The following is an 18978-nucleotide window of genomic DNA, read 5'->3' as shown; positions in this document are numbered from 1 at the left end:
TCATCTTGCTTTTCTAGCAGTTTATCTTTTTCATTAAGAGCATCAATTAATTCATTAATTTTGTCTACTTTAGCTCTATCTAATCCCTTAAACAAATCAGTGTAATCTACCTCATCATCAGAAGATTCCTCATTGCTAGAAGAAGAGTACTTAGGGGTATCTCGAATACGTACCTTCTTCTCCTTAGCCATAAGGCATGTGTGTCGTTTGTTGGGGAAGAGCGAAGATTTGTTGAAGGCTAAGGCAGCCAGTCCTTCATCGTCGGAATCGGATGAAGAGCAGTCAGAGTCCCATTCCTTTCCAAGGTGCGCCTCACCCTTTGCCTTCCTGTAGTTCCTTTTCTTCTCCCTCTTCCCATGCTTTTCTTGTGCCTGGTCATTCTCATTATCGGGGCATTGAGCTATAAAATGACCAGTCTTATCGCATTTGAAGCAGGAGCGTTTCCCCCTTGACTTGTTCTTGTTGGGGTACTCCTTACGTCCTTTTAGGGCCATCTTGAAGCGTTTGATGATGAGTGCCATCTCATCTTCATTGAGCCCGGCAGCCTCCACTTGTGCCACCTTGCTTGGTAGCGCCTCCCTGTTGCTAGTTGCTTTGAGAGCAATAGGTTGTGGCTCGTAGACGGACAGTGGACCGTTCAAGGCATCGTCCACGTATCGAGCTTCTTTCACCATCATACGCCCGCTCACGAATTTTCCGAGGATTTCCTCGGGCGTCATCTTGGTGTACCTGGGGTTCTCACGAATAAGATTTATAAGATGGGGGTCAATAACTGTAAATGACCTGAGCATGAGTCGGACGACATCATGATCTGTCCATCTTATGCTCTCGTAGCTTCGGATTTTGTTGACCAGGGTCTTGAGCCTGTTGTAGGTCTGTGTTGGCTCCTCCCCCTGATCAACGCGACCCTCCCTAGCTCTCCTTCCACCAGTTTTATCTTGGTGATCATGGTGGTGTCGTTACCCTCATGAGATATTTTGAGGGTGTCCCAAATATGTTTGGCGTTGTCCAAGCCGCTGACCTTGTTATATTCATCCCTGCATACAGATGCTAGCAAAACAGTAGTGGCTTGGGCATTTTTATGAATTTGTTCATTTATAAGCACAGGATTATCAGTATTATCAAAATGCATCCCATTCTCAATAATTTCCCACATGCTAGGATGGAGGGAGAACAAATGACTATGCATTTTATGACTCCAAAAAGAATAGTCCTCTCCATCAAAGTGTGGGGGTTTTCCTAGGGGAATTGATAGTAGATGTTGTGGCGGAACCGCCCGAATTATTCCAGCTTAAGTGCCCAAGTCACACCCTTAGAGGCAGCAACACACTCAAATTAGAATAACCCGTCAGTCCCTCGGATCTAGTCCGATAAAGCCACTTATCCAGGATCGAATACCGCTGGCTCACTCGAAGGTGAGGCACAGAGAAATACAATAAAGCATAATACCATAAATTAAGAAAGTATCATTAGTGATTATATTATCGGAGTTTTAGAAATAATAACAATAAGTTTTAATGCGGCGGAAATAACTAACGGAGAAAACCGAGTAACATGGCGAAGCCTGGCCATGCTACTCCTCCTGGTCCTCTCCTGTGGAAGCAGTAACCCACTCGACCGTCTATCTCGGTGGCAGGGATGAAGGCCAAGTCACACCATCAACCAATCATCCTAAGGAGTACCTGCAAAAATTATGCCACAAGCAAGGCTGAGTATACTAATACTCAGCTAGACTTACCCGGTGTGAGGAGTCTACTCCTCTACCTCTAGACCATGCAGCTGTTTGGCTGAGGGGTTTGGTTTGCCAAAAGCACTAGCTAAGTCTAAAAACAAGTTTTAGCTTTTCAAGTTCTATAATAATAATTTAGACTAGATGAGAATCTATCTATTCATACATGGTATCAAACATTAAATCAATCAATATCTTTTCCCAGTCATCTCATTTCCACTTATTACTCAATGCAGTACAATGGATCAAGCAGACTCATTAGCTGCGAGAAGCAGACGATTCGAATCGAGTTTTATCCTTGCATGGTAAACCTAAACACACGACATGTCACGGTACTCCGACCCCACACATGTCAACTGTCCCCATCGATTCCCCGTTCGCGTCCAGGCCTCACCGCCTTGGCATACAATGCTCCACTGACCCCGACCGTCGCCGTGCAGTGGCCGCACTTGTACCCACCATATCTAGAATGGGAGACCCAGTCTCAGGTCGCGTGAGGGATAAAGTCCGCGCCTGGCTTCACTCAGGTACTAGGTTTACCGATTTACCATATTTCTCGGCATGTGCTTAGTATATTCAAACGCTTGACACGGGTATCTGCACGTTAATCCTTATTCCAATTTCATCTCGTAGACCACGCATCCCCATGGATCCGTGTCCACAGACCATCATTATTTTGTTATCAAAGTGGATACAACCAATTCCTGATCTCGCGCGAGTGCTAGAAAAATCACTCGACTTCTACCGAGATCCCTAATTAGCAAAGCAACTACTCGACCTAGCATATTAGTATCCATCTCAAAGGAAATCCTGAGGTAATGCAACTAGGGTTTCAGGCAACTCCTACACTTAAGTGCACAATACAAGCCTACAAACATTAAGTGTAGTAAAATAGAATATATAAACGGTTATGCATATAATCGGGGCTTGCCTTTAATTTAACACTTTGGTAGTGTTTGTTGGGGGAGGTGCTCGCTTGGCGAGCATCCACTGGTTAAGTCACCGCGACAACTAAACATTAAATGGACGGTAGCGAACTAAACATTAAATTGTAAGACACCGCGACAACTGTACGCAAGCGTTAGTTATCTATACGTCATGGGGCATACGTAGTCAATCATCATTGGAAAACAACAAACACTTCCTATAATTATCTATTGCAAACACGACATCATAAGTACAAGCATTCGCCACGTTCACTTTTATCATTCATTAGTTACTTATTATTAAACTAGTTAAGTACGCATAATTTTACGATGACTTACACATAGACAGACTTAGTTCAAAAGGAATAGTTGCTTAATCGGGTTTTACAATCATTCACAACCTTCTACTGCAAGCATACACCCCAGAGAACACACATGAGGAGATAGTTAATTCACAATTACAAATTGTTTTACTTTAATGACGTTGGTTACTTAGTAGTATTAGCATAAAGCCAAAGACATGACATTATTCATTCTGTTTCCCTAATTTATAACTGCACTTGCTAACTTTTTGATTAAGCTAAGCTACTTATTAGACCTTAACCAATTTAGTTCACTAACTTAGTGAGACGTGTACTACTAACTTATATAATCACTAAGAATTGATTTTATGCTGAACTAAATCAAACAATTCAGTTTTCGAAATCTGTTCTGTCAGTGGACAGAATACAGCAACCAGTTTGTAAAATTCATAACTCCTAATCTGTCAGGCCTATGGTTATGAAATTTTAACACAAGCAAGATAAGAAAAGCCTCTACAACTTTCTTATAACGACCATGAACAGATTGTAACATTAAATTAGGCAAACAATGCAGTTTCTGAAATCTATACAGAATTTGGGCAGATTCAGTTACTGAATTTGTGAAAAGCATAACTCCTAAACGATCAGACTTATGACTGTCAACTTTTAATACCAGCAAGATAATAAAGTTATCTACCACTTTTATATAGCACATATCTACAGAAAATACAATTTAGTTCATCAAACATACAGCACAACGAAAACAATGCGTGCAGCCCAAAATAGCAACTAATAAAATTCAGCTCTTATTCACTTAAAAATTATCGCGTTCTAGAGACTTGAATTATTTTAACACCTTACCATTTGTTAAAGTTGAAACAATCAAATTAGAACCAACAAGTAGACTTACTAATTTTATACAATTCATTTTGTGCACTAGAATTGCCATACACAATTAGCAACGTATCTACCACAATAATCTTACTCGGCATATATGTGTTTATCGATGCGCTCTTCACATAGTAATTTGTAGTTTAACTTGGGCATCACATGAACACTACTAATTTTTTACCCGCGACTGTAACCTTGCGCATTTAGACTACAACAAGCAATTTATTGCGATTACATGCTTAACTAAAGTCGTCCAACAATTCGGCTAACTAGAGTAACGACATAGCCCGCTAAATAACATACACGTCGGCTAGTCCATTGTTATCACAATCCGAGACACAACATATACTACAGCGTTTTTATAAACATATATATATTCACAAGTATTTTCGCACACCGACCAAAGCATACGAATCGTAAACCCCTAATCTCTAACTCGAAACCATCATGCGCTTACTTCCCAAATCATGAACACATAACGCGTATTGACCTGACTCAAGATATAGAGGAAGCAATGACTACTTTGGCATGTCACCACCTCTCTATATAAGCCAAAACAATTTCTACTATCGACTAAGAGTTCTAAGTATTAAACACATTATTTCTTTCCTCGCGCAAATAAACTTCAACTTAACACCAGTGACACCGATGGATTTTTACTAAACTCATCATGCACATAACCCTGTCTCGCATACAACCATATTGTGGCGTGCACTCGAGATACTTCAATCAATGTGGCGCGACCACTAATATGTGAACTCTGTCACTTATGTCTTAACAATACATCCTCCATGCAACTAGCATTTTCTAAACTACTCGTCACATCAATAAATATATTCCCTATATAATCATGAATCCCATCACATTGCATAAAACAAATACACTTTTCACATAAACACATAGCGATGCATTTCCCAAAACATAATCCGCATTTTGTAACTTAGTTTTCGCATCAAACAACGCATCGCATTCCTATCAAAATATAAAAACATCAGAGTTCTTTTCTACTTCATTTTCTTCTTCACACGCGTTCATTCATACAATTATATTTTCACGCACAAATTCACATCATCGACTGAATCGTAAATAAAACGAAATCACAATTTTTTTAAAGCGAACAACCTGGCTGACTCGTGTCGCGCATGTCTGCATGCTGTCCACAGCTTGGGGCTTTTGTCGAGCATGTAATGCACGAGGCATGACAACAAGGGCTGCAAGCACAGCATAGTTTTAGTACACGACTTATTAGTTTGGTTATTTTATCGAACACGAGAAACGCAGGACAGTGAGGTCTCACCATGGGTCGACGACATCGCGACAGGGACTGCGCAGATCGACGGCGGGTGGCCCGACCTAGCGAGCGCGACACAGTGGAGGGCGTTGCTGCTGCTGCTTGCTGTGACCTTACGTCAAGCACGCCGAGGGCGCGGCGCAGAGGGAATCCATGGCCGTTGCTGCAGACCGGCGCCGGCGGAGGAGCTCGCTGCTGTGATAATCTGAGACATGCAGCTACTGCGCATGTTGCCGAACAGGGGGTGCGCGAGCTGCGATGAGGAGGAAACTCGGTTGCGAGTAGCAAGGCAAAGGATGGCGAGAGGGCACGCTCGGTGTGGGGAAATGACAGCCGAGGCATGCACTAGAGAGGGAGGTGACGAGCTACTGGGCAGCCATAGTCGGCAAGGAAGGCCAGAGACAAGACTTGGGCTCGTCGTCCCTGGCAACAGTAGAGAGATGGCAATGTCCGACGGCCATGGAATTGGGAGAGGCATGGGGCAAGGCCGACGACCAGACCTGGAGATGGTGGCTAGTGGGATCAGCACGGCGAGCACCCGGTGCTGAGGAGGGGCACCGCGAAGCAAGGTAGTAAGCCGCAGGCGAGATCTCCATGGCCGAGTAGGAAAAGCACCGGCCGATAATGGAGAGATGGGACTGGGTGGAGCAGGGCAACGCCATGGGATGGTGCCTGCGCCAGCATTCCACCATGGAGGAGCTTGGGGAAGAAGAAGAGATGGTGGGGGGCCATGGCTAGCCGATGATGTGGCCGAGCAGGAGGCTCCTCGTGCCCTGGAACCTGCAGGGGGAGATGTCACAAGGGAGGCTGCGTGCTAGTGGAAGAAGTGGCTGGAGCAGGGAGGAGTATGGCGTTCAAGGAGCTAGGCGCCATGGGGAGAGGGAAGAGATCCCTGCTGTTGGCGCCCATGGGAGAGGGGCTGGAGAGGGGATGAAGCAGAGGGCGCGATGAAGTACGAGCTAGTGCTCCCTGCTGCCGACGCCATGGAGAATGGGGGCGCCATGGATGGAGCTTGGTTGGGTAGGGGTGTCGGACCTGGGGCAGAGGAGGCCGGCGTTGAGGGAGTTGAGGAGGTGAGCGGCTGCTCCCTGGAAGCTTCTGCACGCTGGGTGGAGAGGGTCGCGGCAGGGGAGAGCAGGGGCGAGGGGGCGCCAAGGAGGTAGCCATGGGAGCTCCCTTGCTCCTGCGTGGAATCAGAGAGGAGGAGGAAGACGTCAGGAGAACGCTTCTGCGCGCTGAGGAAGAATTCCCTGTCTGTCGTGCGTGGCTGGTTGATTTAACAGGACGCTGCTGGCATTCCATTGGTCGGGATGGGCGGCATTTCTCACTGGCCGGCTGCAGCCAGTGGCGCAGGATTTGGTGGCTAGCCACTGGCCGGGGGCTGGCAGTGGTAGACTGGTGCTATCGGCTGGAGAAGAAGACAGGGAGATGGTGGCCGCTGATTGATTATTTAAAAAGAAAACGAGATGATTGTTTAGAAGCTAATTAATTTTTTTATTTGATTTCTCTGAGATAAGAGCTCCTGTATGAGTTGTATATTAAGACGGGGGCAATTTATTGGTTGGAGAGGAGTGGTCATCTGTTATCCGATTCGCACAGCGCTCACTCGTTGGCTGAGACCGACGCAGGGAATGGAGCGAACTGACGCACGGATGAACGAGAGGCCACAGAATAAGATAAACTGAGACATTTTATTTGGGTGTTGCTTGGAAATTAAATTCTCGCGCATAAGTACAAACAAAATGAATCGAGGTCGATCGGCTTCGGATTCGGCATCGAAATAAAACGAGTCGGATTAATAAAAATCATTGTCGATGTTGATTTTTGAATTTAGATTGGACACAGAGATTTTTACCCGAGTTGGATAAAAATTTATTAGAGGATGACACATTGGAGATTCCGCTTGAGAATACGGACTGGGATTAATTTTTGGACATAGATCGAACATCGAGAAATTGGATTCGGACATAGCTCGACTAGCAACTGTCGAGCGTTCGATTAAATAAGCTTTGAACGAGATTTATAATCGAGATTGATTATCGAGTTTGCATTCGTGTCGAGAAATAAAAGTTTTTAACAGGCTCCAAATTCGGCCTTCCATGAGACTGAATAACTTTGAATCCGGTGAAATGACAATGAATAGTCTGGATAGTCAAAGACATACGCGAGTGAGAAATAGAAATTTTTCACTGAGCATCCGAGATTAGGATAAATCTCTCGATATAACGCGAAAATGACACCTGGGGTGTCACAACCTTCCCCCCTTAAAAGAATCTCGTCCCGAGATTCGAATGAGGATCTTTAAGGGTGGAGAAGCATGTAACCCCCCGGCTGAAGATAGATGCAAATTCATGAGAGGGTATCTGACGAGATACGGAAGATAGATTTGGACCGAATATCGCGACATATTGAGACAAAATGCCACGATCACTCTGAGAGAGTGTTCACAAAACACAGCACATCGGTGTAGTTCCATAATGGATCACGACTATTAACTGCGATACCAGCGCGTGCCGAGCAGCTCAACCATGTGTGCACCATAGTAGGCTCTCGGTTTCGTCGCGGCACCATCAATCGTTAGTCATGACACCATTACCAAACACAACCAATAAGAAATTCACATAGCTTAGATAGATGGAGCCCATGAGAGTATGGCTCAGAAAATGAGAATGTGACCAGAGTTGAAGTAGAGGTTGCTAGCATAAGAGCATCACATGAGAATTTTCGTCAACTCTGAGAACCATTTTATGATCAACATGGAGATTACTAGGCCAGAGATTAGTACGAGATGGGGTACGAGAAGGAAGCACTCATGAGATCCTGATTGGCAACTTGCTGAGACATGAGAGAACTAAAGACAACAGCAACATCCATTGAACTAAATGGATACACTGTTTAAAGATAAAATTGATAAAACAACGTCATGATCCTCAGAGAAGAGTATGAGAACGATCATAATGAGATATTTAGGCAGATCCACATCTGATACATGAGAACAGGTTATACCAGATAACCAGATAACGGGGCAGAATCATTAAGGGATCCGGAGATTCGGATGATAAGGCCACAACATGATTCGCAAAGGAAAAGATTACTAGATCCAGGCGAAAAGAGAGATCATCAACCTAGAGGGCTTCTGGGTTGAGCAGAGGAGAATTTAATAAGGATTTTGGACAAAGTTTCCAAAAAGAATTCGAGGCTAGACATGGTTTGCGTGAAAAGACAGTAAACCAATTTTTTTGACATACACAAGTGCACAAGGAGACTTAGGTTGGTCTAGCGGTCAAGCTAAAGAGATCTACAAGCTGTGTAGGTGTAACTTCAAGCGTAAAACACGCAAGGGTTCGAAAAACACTAACACAAGCATGTGATAAATTTTTTTTGAAGATTTTACTTGCTAAACTTGAGGTTGTTTGGAGGGGGGGCCTTTTACGATCAAAACAAACAACAATATGTTTTTTTGCTGGTTGGGGGCCAAAAGGGTCGAACAACTACAACATTTCCTAGATAGCAAGACAAGAGGATCACATATCACAACCTAATCAAGTCTATCATAACAACACATGACAAGGCATTTCTTGTGGTTCACAAGGTGGCAATACATCACATTATTCACAAGTTATTATTATTGGAATAAAGGTGAGAGAAGCATGTTGGTGTACAAGAGACAATGATAATGCGACAATCATGATGCATGCTCATTCTAGTCGTCATCTCAGACCTAACTAATTTTTTGGGTGCTTTCTATAGCATCCCTCCTAATAGTAGTAGTAGCCTTTATGGCCTATATAAATAGCCACCTAACTACCCATCTATTTCCTAAGGCTTCACGTCCTAAGTCTATCATCATCGTCCTGACGATCTATCCAACATTGGTTTCTAAGCAAGTTTTACTTTTGAAAAGTTGGTAATCATGACTTATTGACTTCTCTGTACTGGTATTAGCTCCAATAACAGCTGTGGCGGAACCGCCCAAATTATTCCAGCTTACGTGCCCAAGTCACACCCTTAGAGGCAGCAACACACTTAAATCGGAATAACTCGTCAGTCCCTGGGATCTAGTCCGATAAAGCCACTTATCCAGGATCGAATACCACTAGCTCACTCGAAGATGAGGCACAGAGAAATACAATAAAGCATAATATCATAAATTAAAAAATTATCATTAGTGATTATATTATCGGAGTTTTAGAAATAATAACAATAAGTTTTAATGCAGCGGAAATAACTAACGGAGAAAACCGAGTAACATGGCGAAGCCTGGCCATGCTACTCCTCCTGGTCCTCTCCTGCGGAAGCAGTAACCCACTCGACCGTCTATCCCGGTGGCAGGGATGAAGGCCAAGTCACACCATCAACCAATCATCCTAAGGAGTACCTGCAAAAATTATGCCACAAGCAAGGCTGAGTATACTAATACTCAGCTAGACTTACCCGGTGTGAGGAGTCTACTCCTCTACCTCTAGACCATGCAGCTGTCTGGCTGAGGGGTTTGGTTTGCCAAAAGCACTAGCTGAATCTAAAAACAAGTTTTAGCTTTTCAAGTTCTAGAATAATAATTTAGACTAGATGAGAATCTATCTATTCATACATGGTATCAAACATTATATCAATCAATATCTTTTCCCAGTCATCTCATTTCCACTTATTACTCAATGCAGTACAATGGATCAAGCAGTCTCATTAGCTGCGAGAAGCAGATGATTCGAATCGAGTTTTATCCTTGCAAGGTAAACCTAAACACACGACATGTCAGGGTACTCCGACCCCACACATGTCAACCGTCCCCATCGATTCCCCGTTCGCGCCCAGGCCTCACCGCCTTGGCATACAATGCTCCACTGACCCCGACCGCCGTCGTGCAGTGGCCGCACTTGTACCCACCATATCTAGAATGCGAGACCCAGTCTCAGGTCGCGTGAGGGATAAAGTCCGCGCCCGGCTTCACTCAGGTACTAGGTTTACCGATTTACCATATTTCTCGGCATGTGCTTAGTACATTCAAACGCTTGACACAGGTATCCGTACGTTAATCATTATTCCAATTTCATATCGTAGACCACACATCCCCATGGATCCGTGTCCACAGACCATTATTTTGTTATCAAAGTGGATACAACCTAGCATATTACCTAATTAGCACTCGACTTCTACCGAGATCCCTAATTAGCAAAGCAACTACTCGACCTAGCATATTAGTATTCATCTCAAAGGAAATCCTGAGGTAATGCAACTAGGGTTTCAGGCAACTCCTACACTTAAGTGCACAATACAAGCCTACAAACATTAAGTGTAGTAAAATAGCATATATAAACGGTTATGCATATAACTGGGGCTTGCCTTTAATTTAACACTTAGGTAGTGTTTGTTGGGGGAGGTGCTCGCTTGGCGAGCATCCACTGGTTAAGTCCCTCATTCTTCAGGTCGTCCACCAACTTCATCTTGTGGTTGGCACCACATCACTTGCACGATCATCATCTCTCGGTCCTAAATAAGATGCAGGATTCATATGTATGAATCTGATGAAATATATCAAAAGATAATCCCAAAATGGACGGTAGCGAGCTAAACATTAAATTGTAAGACACCGCGACAACTGTACGCAAGCGCTAGTTATCTATACGTCATCGGGCATACATAGTCAATCATCATTGGAAAACAACAAACACTTCCTATAATTATCTATTGCAAACACGACATCATAAGTACAAGCACGCCACGTTCACTTTTATCATTCATTAGTTACTTATTATTAAACTAGTTAAGTACGCATAAATTTACGATGACTTACACATAGACAGACTTAGTTCAAAAGGAATAGTTGCTTAATCGGGTTTTACAATCATTCACAACCTTCTACTGCAAGCATACACCCCAGAGAACACACATGAGGAGATAGTTAATTCACAATTACAAATTATTTTACTTTAATGACGTTGGTTACTTAGTAGTATTAGCAGAAAGCCAAAGACATGACACTATTCATTTTGTTTCCCTAATTTATAACTGCACTTGCTAACTTTTTGATTAAGCTAAGCTACTTATTAGACCTTAACCAATTTAGTTCACTAACTTAGTGAGACGTGTACTACTTACTTATATAATCACTAAGAATTGATTTTATGCTGAACTGAATCAAACAATTCAGTTTTTGAAATCTGTTCTGTCAATGGACAGAATACAGCAACCAGTTTGTAAAATTCATAACTCCTAATCTGTCAGGCCTATGGTTATGAAATTTTAACACAAGCAAGATAAGAAAAGCCTCTACAACTTTCTTATAACGACCATGAACAGATTGTAACATTAAATTAGGCAAACAATGCAGTTTCTGAAATCTGTACAGAATTTGGGCAGATTCAGTTACTGAATTTGTGAAAAGCATAACTCCTAAACTATCAGACTTATGACTGTCAACTTTTAATACCAGCAAGATAATAAAGTTATCTACCACTTTTCTATAGCACATATCTACAGCAAATACAATTTAGTTCATCAAACATACAGCACAACAAAAACAATGCGTGCAGCCCAAAATAGCAACTAATAAATTCAACTCCTATTCACTTAAAAATTACCGCGTTCTAGAGACTTGAATTATTTTAACACCTTACCATTTGTTAAAGTTGAAACAATCAAATTAGAACCAACAAGTAGACTTACTAATTTTATACAATTCATTTTGTGCACTAGAATTGCCATACACAATTAGCAACGCATCTACCACAATAATCTTACCCGGCATATATGTGTTTATCGATGCGCTCTTCACATAGTAATTTGTAGTTTAACTTGGGCATCACATGAACACTACTAATTTTTACCCGCGACTGTAACCATGCACATTTAGACTACAACAAGCAATTTATCGCGATTACATGCTTAACTAAAGCCGTCCAACAATTCGGCTAACTAGAGTAACGACATAGCCCGCTAAATAACATACACGTCGGCTAGTCCATTGTTATCACAATCCGAGACACAACATATACTACATCGTTTTTATAAACATATATATTCACAAGTATTTTCTCACACCGACCAAAGCATACGAATCGTAAACCACTAATCTCTAACTCGAAACCATCATGCGCTTACTTCCCAAATCATGAACACATAACGCGTATTGACCCGACTCAAGATATAGAGGAAGCAATGACTACTTTGGCATGTCACCACCTCTCTATATAAGCCAAAACAATCTACTATCGACTAAGAGTTCTAAGTATTAAACACATTATTTCTTTCCTCGCGCAAATAAACTTCAACTTAACACCAGTGACATGTAACGCCCTGAATTTGGGCATAGGATTTTTTTTCTTCTTTCCTCTCACCAAATTCAGGCGTTACCCTTTCCTTTTCCTTTTTTCTCCTCGCTAAGCCTTGATCTTTTCCAAAAGTTATAGCGAGAATTAGCTCGACATCTTGTGTACGCAAAACCTAGAACTATTTTTGGTTGTTGCATCATGCCGGATTATGCACCTTTTTTATTTGTGGTTGGGTGAATTGGAGAATTAGGCATATGCGAAATAGGGGATATAGAAAATGGAAAATAGGAAAAAGAAAAAACCTTTTCTTTTTCTCTCTCTCTCCCCCCTTCGCGCCGGCCCAGCTAGCGGCCCAGCCCCCCCCCCTTCCCTCCCCGCCGTGGGCCGTCCCGGCCAGCCCAACCGCGCGTGCCCCCCCCCCCCCCGCTTTGGGCCCATGGCCGGCCCAGCCTCCCCCTCCCCCCTTTTTCCCAAAATTTCCCTCCCCGCGGGCCCCGCCCGTCATCCTCCCTCCCTCCCTCCCTCTCCCTAACCCTAACCGCCGCCGCCGCCCCTTCCCAGTGCCGCCGCCGGCCGCCCCCACCTCGGTGAGCCCCCCCTCCCCTCCCTTCCCCCCCCCCCTCGCCGGCGCCGCTCCCCGGCGTGCCACCCTGGGCCCGCGCCCGACCCTCGCCGCGGCAAGGCCGCCCCGGCTCGGCCCCCTCCGGCGAGCCGCCCCGCTCCGCCCTGACCCCGCCCGGTCCCGGCTCGGCCGCCCCCCGGCGAGCTCGGCCGCCCCATGCTCGGCCCCCTCCGGCGAGCCGCCCCGCCCCTTCCCCGCCCTCGCCTCGGCCGCGTCCGGCGAGCCACCCCCGTCCCCGACCTCGGCCGCCCCCGGCTCGGCCGCCCCCGGCTCGGCCGCCCCCCGGCGAGCCCGCCCGCCCCGGTCCCGGCTCGGCCGCCCCCGGCGATCCGCCCGCCCCCGTGCTCGGTCGCCTCTCCGGCGAGCCGCCCCGCCCGTCCCCGGCCATGGCGCCCGCGCCCGGCTCGGCCGCCCCCGCCGCGCTCGTCCCCGGCGAGCCCCGCCCTGGCTCGGCCGCGCCGTCCCCGCACCGCCGTGGTGGCCGGTCGTGTCCTCGCCCCGCCCGTGCCTCGCCCGCCGTGGTCCGCGGTGTCCTCGCTCGCTCGTGCTCGCTTGCCCCGGCGTGCTTGCCCGCTTGCCCCGCCGTGCCTTGCTCACGTCGTGATGGCCCCGGCGCGGCCTCGAGCTCGGCCCAGCATGCCCATGGCGCGCGGCCTTGAGCTCGGCTAGCGCGCGGCCCCGACGTGCGCACAGCTAGTTCGCGGCGCGTGCGTGCGGCCTCGCGCACGTGCCCGCATAATGCGCAGTGCCTTGGCACGGCCGTCGTGCCTTCGTCTACCCCCCCCCCCCCCCCGTATCTTATGCGCACTAATCACGTTGTTTATATTAATAAGATAGGAGTCTCAATTTAGAAATTGGTTATGTTAGTTAATTTGTATAGCTAATCATCTACCTCATTCAATGTTAATCTACTAAAAGTGGTCACGTTTTCATTAGTGCATGTAGCTAATCCTTTTGTTAGAACCAATTGGAACTAGAGCATGTAACGTCTAGTTATTCGCCTACCCGTTACGCGCCTCGAGCATAAGCTTCAACCCTCGCGAGACCTTTCCCCGCCTCTTTCTAACCATGGTAAATTCATTATCGTATGTGATATTCTATGCATGTTTAATCTACTTGTTCTCTTGTATGGTGTATTGTTGGTTTCCTAATTTCAATGGATGGATGTATGTATGTTTGCACTCGCATAGAGAACGATTCGGTCGAAGAGCCCGAGGAACTCGCAGGAGAAGCCCCTGAGCAGCAGTCGGTTGGTGGAGGCAAGTGTCCCTTGACCTATCTCTGTCCTATTCATTCTTTAATTCACCTCCCGCATTACACATTTATACCTAAGGATTGACTAGTTTTGTTATCCATATCCTTGTTTACCTATTTGGGTTGGATTATTATTGTTTAGCTTTATGCTATTGCTCAACTATAATCAATGAACATGATGAGATTATCTATGATACGCTGTTTTCCCCTCTCTTATTATGATGTTATACTTGTGGCCTTTAAGGGGGCTCGAGCGGTTTCTCGAGTGCCTCTCCGTAAGGACCTGTTCTATGGATGACCGCCCAGGAAAACAGTGCAACCATGAGGGTGGAATGGGGTGCCCTTAGCTGAATAATTAGAGGATCCGGGGTGTAGATCACTTAATCGTTGTTCCGTCGATGGGGCTTGGTGTATGCGGCTCGCTCTGCCAAGTTTGGGTTCGCCCCTTGGGGAGGAGCGCGGTGCATTTAGGAAACCTAACGGGTGGCTACAGCCCCGAGGAATCTTTGTAAAGGCTACGTAGTGATGCCCTGCTAGGTCACCTTGGTAGTGATCAATGGGGAGTAGCTCTCTCCGGGTAGAAAGGGAATCACGGCTTGTGGGTAAAGTGCACAACCTCTACAGAGTGTTTGAAAACTGATATATCAGCCGTGCTCGCGGTTATGAGCGGCCAAGGGAGCTCCAGTGATTAGTGGTACTTGATCAGAGACACTTTGGTTTACAGGTGGCAATGGGATTGATGGTTTTGGTTATGTCTATGGTGCTGGTAAGTGGTATTCTTTCCGTTTGGAAAGGGTACATCAGGCTAATAACTTGGGTTAATGCTAAAACCTGGCTTTCTACTAGTAAATAATAATCTGACCAACTAAAAGCAACTGCTTGACTTATCCCCACATAAAGCTAGTCCACTACAGCCAAACAGGATACTTGCTGAGTATGTTGATGTGTACTCACCCTTGCTCTACACACTAAACCCCCCCAATCCCCAGGTTGTCAGCATTGCAACCACTGCTCAGGAGAAGATGAAGCTGTGGAAGGAGACTTCCAGGAGTTCCAAGACTACGATGAGTTCTAGGCGTGGGTTAGCGGCAACCCCCAGTCGGCTGCCTGTGAAGGCCGCGTTTATCTACGTTTCTTTTCCGCACTTTGATTTATTGTAAAGATTATGTGGATGTCTCAGACATATGATGTAATCGACTATTATTTCCCTTTTTAATACTATTTGAGCACTGTGTGATGATGTCCATGTTATGTAACTGATGTGTACGTGAATTGCTGATCCTGGCACGTACATGGTTCGCATTCGGTTTGCCTTCCAAAACCGGGTGTGACATAAGTGGTATCAAAGTCGTGCTGACTGTAGGACCGCTAACCTAGAGTAGAATGGTCGTTCTAAGGATTATAAACCTCTGTCCCTGTCTTGACATTGATATCCCTTCAAAAGTTGGTCATACCGACCAAACCTATGTTCTATTATATATTATACCTTGCTGAAAATTATGTTTTATTCTAACCCTTCATTTATTTATGATTCATTACTTGCTGGTCATATTAATTCTGTTCTCACACTTTTGCTTGTGGTGTCTTTTGTAGATGGCTCGTCTTAGGCACACTGCACGAAAGTCCGTCATTCCCTTCTTACCCTCCCGCCTTGCTGAGCGTCCGCTTCGCCGTCCCGTGGCCGGTCATTCCAGTCACTTGGAGAGGCTGCACCACCGCCTGCATGAGGAGCAGGAGCGTCGACGACAGGAGCAGCAGGGCTCTTCTTTCTCGCTCCAACAGGAGATAGAGTCCGTGAGGAGCTGCTCCTTTGTGCTTCCTCTGGAGGCGCCCCCTGCACCACCACTGGGCGCCCCAGCCGCTGGAGTAGCTGCTGGAGGAGACCCAGACGACGGAGGTGGCGACGACAGCTCGAGCCACGACACCGACTTCTCTGCTGACCAGGAGCCGGAAGGATGGGTTGTGAAAGGGAATTAGGCTTACACCTAGTTCCTATATTATTTTGGTGGTTGAATTGCCCAACACAAATCTTTGGACTAACTAGTTTGCCCAAGTGTATAGATTTTACAGGTGTTAAAGGTTCACACTCAGCCAATAAAAGACCAAGTTTTGGATTCAACAAAGGAGCAAAGGGGCAACCGAAGGCACCCTTGGTCTGGCGCACCGGACTGTCCGGTGTACCACCGGACATGTCCGGTGCACCAGGGGGACTCAGACTTTAACTTGCCACCTTCGGGAATGTCCAGAGGCGACTCGGCTATAATTCACCGGACTGTCCGGTGTACACCGGACAGTGTCCGGTGCGCCAAGGGAAGTCGGCCTCAGGAACTCGCCAGCTTCGGGAAACTCCAACGGCTAGTCCACTATAATTCACCGGACTGTCCGGTGTGCACCGGACTGTCCGGTGCGACTCCGGTGCAACGGCTATCTCCGCGCCAACGGCTCTCTGCCGCGCAATAAATGCGCGGTCTGCGCGCGCAGAAGTCAGGCGCGCCCATACTGGCACACCGGACAGCAAACAGTACCTGTCCGGTGTGCACCGGACACCCAGGCGGGCCCACAAGTCAGAAGCTCCAACGGTCAGAATCCAACGGCAGTGATGACGTGGCAGGGGGCACCGGACTGTCCGGTGTGCACCGGACTGTCCGGTGCGCCATCGAACAGACAACCTCCCAACGGCCACTTTTGGTGGTTGGGGATATAAATACCCCAACCACCCCACCATTCATTGCATCCAAGTTTTCCCACTTCTCAACCACTTACAAGAGCTAGGCATTCAATTCTAGACACATTCAAAGAGATCAAATCCTCTCCAATTCCACACAAAACCCTAGTGACTAGTGAGAGTGATTTGCCGTGTTCATTTGAGCTCTTGCGCTTGGTTTGCTTCTTTTCTTTCTCACTTGTTCTTGTGATTAAAACTCCATTGTAATCAAGGCAAGAGGCACCAATTGTGTGGTGGCCCTTGCGGGGAAGTTTTGTTCCCGGCTTTGATTTGAGAAGAGAAGCTCACTCGGTCCGAGGGACCATTTGAGAGAGGGAAGGGTTGAAAGAGACCCGGCCTTTGTGGCCTCCTCAACGGGGAGTAGGTTTGAAAGAACTGAACCTCGGTAAAACAAATCCGCGTGTCACACACTTCATTATTCGCTTGCGATTTGTTTTGCGCCCTCTCTCGCGGACTCGTTTATATTTCTAACGCTAACCCGGCTTGTAGTTGTGTTTATATTTGTAAATTTCAGTTTCGCCCTATTCACCCCCCCCCCCCTCTAGGCGACTATCAATTGGTATCGGAGCCCGGTGCTTCATTAGAGCCTAACCGCTCGAAGTGATGTCAGGAGATCACGCCAAGAAGGAGATGGAGACCGGCGAAAAGCCCACTACAAGCCACGGGAGCACTTCATCGGAAGAGTCCCGCACCAAGAGGAAGGAGAAGAAGAAGGACTCCTCCAAATGGAAGGAGAAAAAGTCTTCCTCTTCTCACCACAAAGAGAAGAAGGAAAAATCTTCTTCCCACAAGCCGCATCGGAAAGGCGACAAGCACAAGAGGATGAGGAAAGTGGTCTACTACGAGACCGACACTTCATCAACATCGACCTCCGACTCCGATGCACCCTCCGTCACTTCTAAGCGCCAAGAGCGCAAGAAGTATAGTAAGATCCCCCTACACTACGCTCGCATTTCCAAACATACACCTTTACTTTTCGTCCCATTAGGCAAACCACCAACTTTTGATGGTGAAGATTACGCTAGGTGGAGCGATTTAATGCGATTTCATCTAACCTCGCTCCACAAAAGCATATGGGATGTTGTTGAGTTTGGTGCACAGGTACCGTCGGTAGGGGATGAGAACTATGATGAGGATGAGGTGGCCCAAATCGAGCACTTCAACTCTCAAGCAACAACAATACTCCTCGCCTCTCTAAGTAGAGAGGAGTATAACAAAGTACAAGGGTTGAAGAGCGCCAAGGAGATTTGGGATGTGCTCAAAACCGCGCACGAGGGAGACGAGCTCACCAAGATCACCAAGCGGGAAACGATCGAGGGGGAGCTCGATCGGTTCCGGCTTCGCAAAGGGGAGGAGCCACAACACATGTACAACCGGCTCAAGACCTTGGTGAATCAAGTGCGCAACCTCGGGAGCGTAAAGTGGGATGACCACGAGATGGTTAAGGTTATTCTAAGATCTCTTATTTTCCTTAACCCTACTCAAGTTCAATTAATCCGTGGTAATCCTAGATATACTAAAATGACCCCCGAGGAAGTTATCGGGAATTTTGTGAGTTTTGAGTGCATGATCGAAGGCTCGAGGAAGATCAACGAGCTTGATGATGCCACCACATCCGAAGCTCAACCCGTTGCATTCAAGGCAACGGAGGAGAAGAAGGAGGAGTCTACACCAAGTCGACAACCAATAGACGCCTCCAAGCTCGACAATGAGGAAATGGCGCTCGTCATCAAGAGCTTCCGCCAAATCCTCAAGCAAAGGAGGGGGAAGGATTACAAATCCCGCTCCAAGAAGGTTTGCTACAAGTGTGGTAAGCCCGGTCATTTTATTGCTAAATGTCCTATATCTAGTGACAGTGACCGAGGTGACGACAAGAAGGGGAGGCGAAAGGAGAAGAAGAGGTACTACAAGAAGAAGGGCGGTGATGCCCATGTTTGTCGGGAGTGGGACTCCGACGAAAGCTCAAGCGA

The sequence above is a fragment of the Zea mays genome, chromosome 3 (genome assembly GCF_902167145.1).
Source record: "Zea mays cultivar B73 chromosome 3, Zm-B73-REFERENCE-NAM-5.0, whole genome shotgun sequence".
Classification (NCBI taxonomy): Eukaryota; Viridiplantae; Streptophyta; class Magnoliopsida; order Poales; family Poaceae; genus Zea; species Zea mays.
Note: the sequence above shows the minus strand (reverse complement) of the source record.